Genomic DNA, 7,027 nt, shown 5'->3' on the forward strand with positions numbered 1-7,027 from the left:
CTGAGCCGATCCAAATCTACTGTTTAAACCTGTCACCCAATTCCTAAGCATCCGTATCCGTCTGCTCCCCTTCATCTCATGCATCTGTCCAGACGGATCTTAAATAAATCTACCGTGATTACCTCTCCCGTCTCTGATGGTAACGCGTTCCAGACACCCTCCACCCGCTGTGTCAAGTAGTTGCCGCGTGTATCCCTCTTAAACCTTTCACCTCTCACTTTGAAAGCGTGACCTCTCGTTATTGAATCCTTCAACCTGGGAAATAAAACTTTTCTCTATCTACCCTGTCTGTTCTCTTCATGATTTTGTAAACCTCAAAAAGGTCCCCCTCAAACTCCTTTTTTTTTCTAATGAAAACAAACCTAACCTATTCAACCTCTCTTCCGAGATTGCACCTTCCATACGAGGCAGCATCCACTTAAAACTGTTACGCGCCCTCTCCAAAGCGTCCACATCCTTTTGGTAATGTGGCGACCCGAAATTTACACAGTATTCCAAGTGCGGCTAGACCAATGTCTTGTTCAATTTTAACATGACTTGCCAGCCATTTTATTCAAAACCCCATCCAATGAAGGCAAGCATACTATATGCCTCATTGACCACTCTATCCACCTGTGCAGCAACCTTCAGTGTACAATGGACCTGCACTCACAGATCTCTCTGTCCATCAACATTTTTTCCAAAAGCTCTTCCTTTCATTGCAAAACTCGATCTAGAATTAGACTGGCCGAAATGCCTCACATTTGTATGTGTTGAACTCCATCTGCCACTTTTCCCACCAACTTTCCAGTATATCTATATCCTCCTGTATTCTTTCACAGCCCCTTATACTTTCTGCTGGTCCAGAAATCTTCGTGTCATCTGCAAACTTTCTGATCATTCCAAGAGTGCTCTCTTCCAGATCATTTAAGAATATCACAAACAACAGTGACCAAAACACTGACCACTGTGGAGCACTACTGGTCATCTTTCTCCATTTCCAGAAACTCCCTTCAACTGCCACTCTCTGTCTCCTATTGCGCAACCAATTCTTTATCCACCTGTCTAGAACACCCTGCACACCATGTTACTTTACGTTCTGCATTCGGTTACCATGGGGAACCTTATCTAGCTCCTTACTGTATTGCATGTGTATAACATCAACAGCCTTTCCTTCATCTATCAACTTGGTCACTTCCCCGAAAAACTCTATTAAGTTGGAAACTCACGAACTCCCCCGCACAAAACCATTTTGCCTCTCACTGATATGCCCATTCTTTTCTAAATATGAAAAGATCCTACCCTCAGTACCTTCTCCAGCAACTTTCCCAACACTGGTGTCAGGCCCATTGTTCTGTAGTTATCCGGAATATCCCTACTATCCTTCCTGTACAGGGGACAATATGAGCAACGTTCCAGTCGGCCACAACCTCACCTATGCTTAAGGATACCACGGAGATATCTGTCAGGGCCCCAGCTATTTCCTCTCTCGCCTCACTCAGGAACCAGGGATAGATCCCATCCGTTCCTGGGGATTTGTCCACATTAATTACCCCTAGCCTGCCCAACACAGCTTCCCTCCTTATGGCAACATGATCCAGACTAATCAAATGTTTTACTCTAGACTCAACATTCATCATGTTCCTCTCCTCAGTGAACACTGATGCAAAATAATCATTCGGAATCTTACCCACTCTCTCAGATTCGACAGACAACCTTCCTTAATTTTCCTTTAGTGGATCAATCCTTTTTCTAGTTACCACTTGCTTCTTATATATGAACAATCGGCTTTAGGATTCCCCTTAATTCTGCGAGCGTGAAGTTGTTTCATGACCCCTTTTAACCCCCTTGATTCCTCGTTTAAGACTCGTCCTACTCTCCTCATGTTCCTCCAGGAACCATTCTGTTCTTAGCTGCTGAGGCATTATGTATGCTTCCCTTTTCCTCTTGGCGAGTCGTACAATTGTCCTGTCATCAACGGTTCACGAATATTGCCTTTCAAATCCTTTGCCTTCAACGGGGCATGCCTATCCTGCACTATATTTAACCTATCTTTGGAAGCCTGCCACATATGAACTGTGGACTTTCCTAAAAATAGCTGTGCCAATCCACATTTCCGACCTCTTGCATAATTTTGATATAATTAACTTTGGCCAAGTTTAGTACTCTTTCCTCAGGACCACTCTCATCTTTGTCAATGAGTATTCTAAAACTTACAGAATATTGGACACTTCCCAAAGAAATCACCCCCGGCAACTGCTATCACCCGCCTTGGCTTGTTCCCCAATATCAGTTCCAATATGGCCTATTCCCTCGTCGGACTATTGATATACCGCTCAAGAAAACTCACCTGGAGGCTTCTTACAAATGGTGTCCCATCCAGACCTCTGACGCTAAGAGTATCCCGGTCAATGTTGGGAAAACGGAAATCTCCAATCACCACTAAATTATTGCCTCTACGTCTTTCCATGATCTGTTTAACTTTTTTGTTACACCTCACGCTCACTATAATACAGCCCCAAAAGTCTAACCTCACCCTTCTTATTTCACTGCTCCATCCATAGTGTCTCACGACCCAAGCCCTACATGGTGTCCTCCTTTCGCACAGCCATGATATCATCCCTGACCAGCAATGCAACTCCTTCCCCTTTTTTCCCTCCCTGTCCCGTCTGAAGCATCTATATCCTAGAACATTTGGTTGCCAACCATGCCCTTCCTGCAACTAAATCTCTGTGATCGCAATAATGTCATATTCCCAGGCACCAACCTAAGCCCTAAGTTCATCTGTCTATATTCCATGCATTAAAGTAGATGCATTTCAGGCCACCAGTTCTTTTACATTCATCTGCTCTCTGCCTACTCTTCCCATTATTAATGCTATCTTCCTGATTCTTACATTTTCCAGTTTCCACCTCACTGCCGACTTGTTTTCTCTTGTGGTTCCCAGCCCTCTGCCACATTACTATGAAACGTGTCCAACAGAAGTAGCAAAAACTCCCGAAAGGACCTTCGTTCCCGTCTGGTTCAGATGTAGATCGTCAATTTTCTTATAGTTCCACCTTCGCCAGAACTGCTCGGAATGTCCAACAAATCTGAAACCCGCCCTGCAGCACCATTCCTCAAGTCGCGTGTTCATCGTGCATTTTTTTATTCGTTTCTCCGCTGCTAGTCACGTGGCACCGGCAGTAATCCCGAGATTACTACCTTTGAGTTCCTCCTCTTTAATTTCTCTCCTCGCTCCCTGAATTCTCCCTGCAGGTCCTCATCTCGTTTTTTTTTTCATTGGTGCCTGTATGCACCAAGACAACTGGCTGTTCACGATCCCCTTTTCGAATGATCTTCAGCCGATGGGCGACATCCCTCGCCTGAGCACCTGGGAGGCAACATAACTCTCCAGAATTGCTGATGCTCCACAGTGAGTCCACCCGCAGCTCCAGAGTGACCACGCGGTCAAGCAAGTGCTGCAGCTGGACACACTTCTTTCAAGGGTACATTTAGAAAACCTTTACAAGGATTTGCAAGGTTTGCACTGCTTGGAGGTGAGAAAGAAACTGAATAGGCTTCGTCAGATTCCCAGGAGCTTCAGGGCTTAGATATGGCCTCTCAGAAGCTTATAAAATCATGAGGAAGACAGACAAAGTAAATAGTCAGGGAGCACTTTTTCACAAGACACGCGAGTTCAAATCTACATAACAAACATTTAATGTGAGAGAGGAAAAAATTAAAAGGGATGTGAGGGACACATGTTTTTCACACAGAACTTTTCTGTGTGTGGAATGAATTGCCACATTTAGAGTCTGGTGAGTCTGGTGCACTCACAACATTTCAAAGGCATCTGAATGGGTGTATAGACAGGAAGACTTCGGAGAGATAAAGCACAAATATAGTGAGATATGTATGGATTAATTTCGGTTATCTGTTTAGCAAGGGCAAGTTGGCTCGCGGGATTAGTTTCCATGCTCGACAACTCTGAGATGCTCCAGCCACCGGCAACGGTTTGAATACACCATTTGCAAAAGAACGCATGATGTTTGTTACTCAGTCAGCGAGTTTGGCTATTTTGTTTGGAGGGTGGATGGGCCCAACCGATCCAGAGATGAAGGTTTTCCGGATATTTGCTGCCAATGACCGTTCTTCTTGACACTTTCCCAAGTTCGCCATCAAAGATTTTGGCTAAAGAAAAATACCTCACATATCGCATTACGCACTTTCTTCTCCAGCGAATCCAAAACCTGACAGCTCTTAACGTGGAACAGAATCAGAACTGAAAAGGCAGTACCATGATCAGACACACCGAAGCTTAAGTGCTGTCTGTGATGCACTGTGAGTCGTCTCTGACATGAACCGCTCGCACAAGTAACAGCGAGGCAATTCCAAACCTACTGGAGATTTAGTTTATTGCCAAGTCCCAGAAAGTGCTCAAGTATCATAAAACAAAACAGAACAACAACGAACCAATAAGTGTGAACATTTCCAATTGTATCCGTGATTAAATTAGGACATCAATGCCCCGGTGATCACCTTTCTCCCTCACCAGGACAGTAATGAAGGAAATGAAAGTATAGCAACGTTTCACATCGCGATTGCCCACCTTTCCACCACAGCATCAAATAACGTCGAATAGATTCAATGCAGGATCTTCTTTCGAAATAACGGTGAAATAACTATGTCTATTCACTTTCAGAATAAACGGGGAACAACACAAGTTGTCTGGAATATGAATAACCAACATAGACTACTTGGGTTACAGATTCTACTGATGCACAGACTTTCACATGAAAAGGTACCTTGGGTGATTGCCCTACACCCAGAAATCTTCTGGCTACCTTCTGTTTGCCCTGTCACATTAACCTTGTGCTGCTCTAATCGAATTTGCAGTTCTTGCCATTTGTCCGTATTGCTACTAGGGATAGCTTGTCGTGGCAACTCGTGACTGCCACACAAATTCTTTGCCAAAATTGGATTGTCCCGCAACGCGATTCGCAGTGCACGAACTTCGCAACGAGGATATGCCACGCGGCAAGTTTCAAAGCACGCTTCCATTTATTAAAGTCAGTTTCTGGGAACTGACAACCAGATTCCTCCTTACACTCGGAATTATGACAACACATAAACCAACAGCCTCTCTCAGAGACAAGCGACCAATGCCCATCTTGTGCCGGACAAACGTAGTTGACAAGATTGCACGCAGGGACTGCACAGAAAACAACAGAGGAGAAGCAGACAGACGACCATCGAGCTGCATTCATGCAGTTCAGTTACCCGATAAACCCCATGCACAGCTGTTCCTTGTAGGTACACACAGGGCACTGAGTCTCTCTGACTCCGGGACTTGGGACTCGGATTATATGACCGTCTGCAGCACTGGTTACTTCCTTGTGTGAGGTAACTCCCGATGGAACATATGTAAAACACGATAGCTGATTGAGAAAAGCGTCCAAAATAGTACCCAAGAGACGTATTTCTGTTGTGTTTCTGGTCCTGTTCCTGAGATGACATCCAGCATTGTACTTATTGTGTGCTTCCTGACGATTCGGTGGATGCTTCCGTGATTGCATTGTGTGCAGTAATCTGCGTTCTAGCTGCAATTACGTGCGTTTGAAACCCAGGACCACCTGCCTCTATTCTGTTTTCTTCTTCACATGCGCAATTGCAACACAGTAAACGATCAATTAATATTGGAAAATGACATACACAGGCGTGGGAAAAGCCCAGTTTCCGTGACAATTATGCAATGGTTAGAGATTACATTGATTCAGGAGATAAGGATGGAAAATGTGTTTGGGTAGAGATGAGGAACATTGAGGAAAGAGGAAACCAGCCGGTGTAGCTTACAAGAACATTAACAGTAACCACAGTGTAAAAAAAAACGTACAGGAAAAATACTGCCTGTGAATGCTAAAAGAAGGCAAGAATTATGGGAGACATTCATTTCCCTTCTTCCACTCCCGTTTGAATTGTAAAGAAACTTTGAAGAAAAACAATCGAAAAGTCATATATGCAACATCGAACAACGTGCGTCATACCTTGGCCATTGATTACCGTAGATTAGAATACTTACAATATGGAAACAGGTCCTTCGGCCCAGCAACTCCACACCGACCCGCCCCAGCCCAAATGCATTCCTCTCCATTCACCTCGTCAATTTAGCACGGCCATTTCACCTAACCGGTACATTTTTGGACTATGGGAGAAAACCAGAGCAAGTGCACGCAGCCACGGGGAGAATGTGCAAACTCCACACATTCAGTTGCATGAGGCGGGAATTGACCCTGACTCTGTGGTATTGTGAAACAGCAGCGCTCACGATGGTGTCAGCGTTAGATGGGACTTATTTGCCGTCTTTTATTGGGAAAAATCTCTTTCATTGTGAGCATCTGGAAAGACCAGCTCCTTCGCCAGAAAAAGAAATGAATATGTCACTAACCTTGGATTGTTTCATGTCCAAGAACACTCAGATCAATAACTATCTTGATCAGCTCTGCTGATCATGTTTGCAAAGAGATCTAGCAAATTGCCAAAGTGGGATTGTCCTTTCAATCAATAATTTTGACTCAGTTTGGCTGCAAATATCTTTTCCTAACTTTGTGTTTTTCTTCCTTTACATTGGTGTCTCGCAGCTTACAATTCACAGCAGAGGTGGGAGAGGAGAATGGAAGCATTTCGCTCAAGTCAACAGCAGCTTTCAATGCGATTACGGCTGATTTGGTCAATGCTCAACCACCCGGAGCTGTCTGCAGTCATGGCCGAGTGGTTAAGGCAATGGATTAGGAATCCATTGGGGTACTACCCCCTTAGGTTCGAATCCTGCTGACTATGTTATGAATGCTTTCCTGCTGGTACAATTTTCGCTCAAAGTTCAGAAAAACTATTTTGTGAACCATGCTGGTAATTTGATTAGACTTGGAAAACTCGAGTTCTTCATCAGAAATGTTCCATATTTAAAACATTATCTCTGTTTCTCTTTCCAGATACACTGCTCGAGACATCGGGTTTCTGCAGCTGTTCTTGAACGTCCTGAGCAGAAGTGCTGCTTTTCATTAGATTC

General features: G+C 44.2%; 1 non-coding gene across 1 annotated transcript; it reads left to right on the plus strand.

Annotated features, from left to right (window-relative positions):
* The first annotated feature begins 6,715 nt into the window (after nucleotides 1-6,715).
* trnap-agg (transfer RNA proline (anticodon AGG)) lies at nucleotides 6,716-6,798 on the plus strand. Its single transcript has one exon. It is a non-coding gene; the product is annotated as a tRNA-Pro (tRNA).
* The last annotated feature ends 229 nt before the right edge of the window (nucleotides 6,799-7,027 follow it).

Source organism: Chiloscyllium plagiosum, unplaced genomic scaffold (assembly GCF_037043375.1).
Source record: "Chiloscyllium plagiosum isolate Xiang-an unplaced genomic scaffold, Cpla_swu_hap1 HiC_scaffold_29, whole genome shotgun sequence".
Lineage (NCBI taxonomy): Eukaryota > Metazoa > Chordata > Chondrichthyes > Orectolobiformes > Hemiscylliidae > Chiloscyllium > Chiloscyllium plagiosum.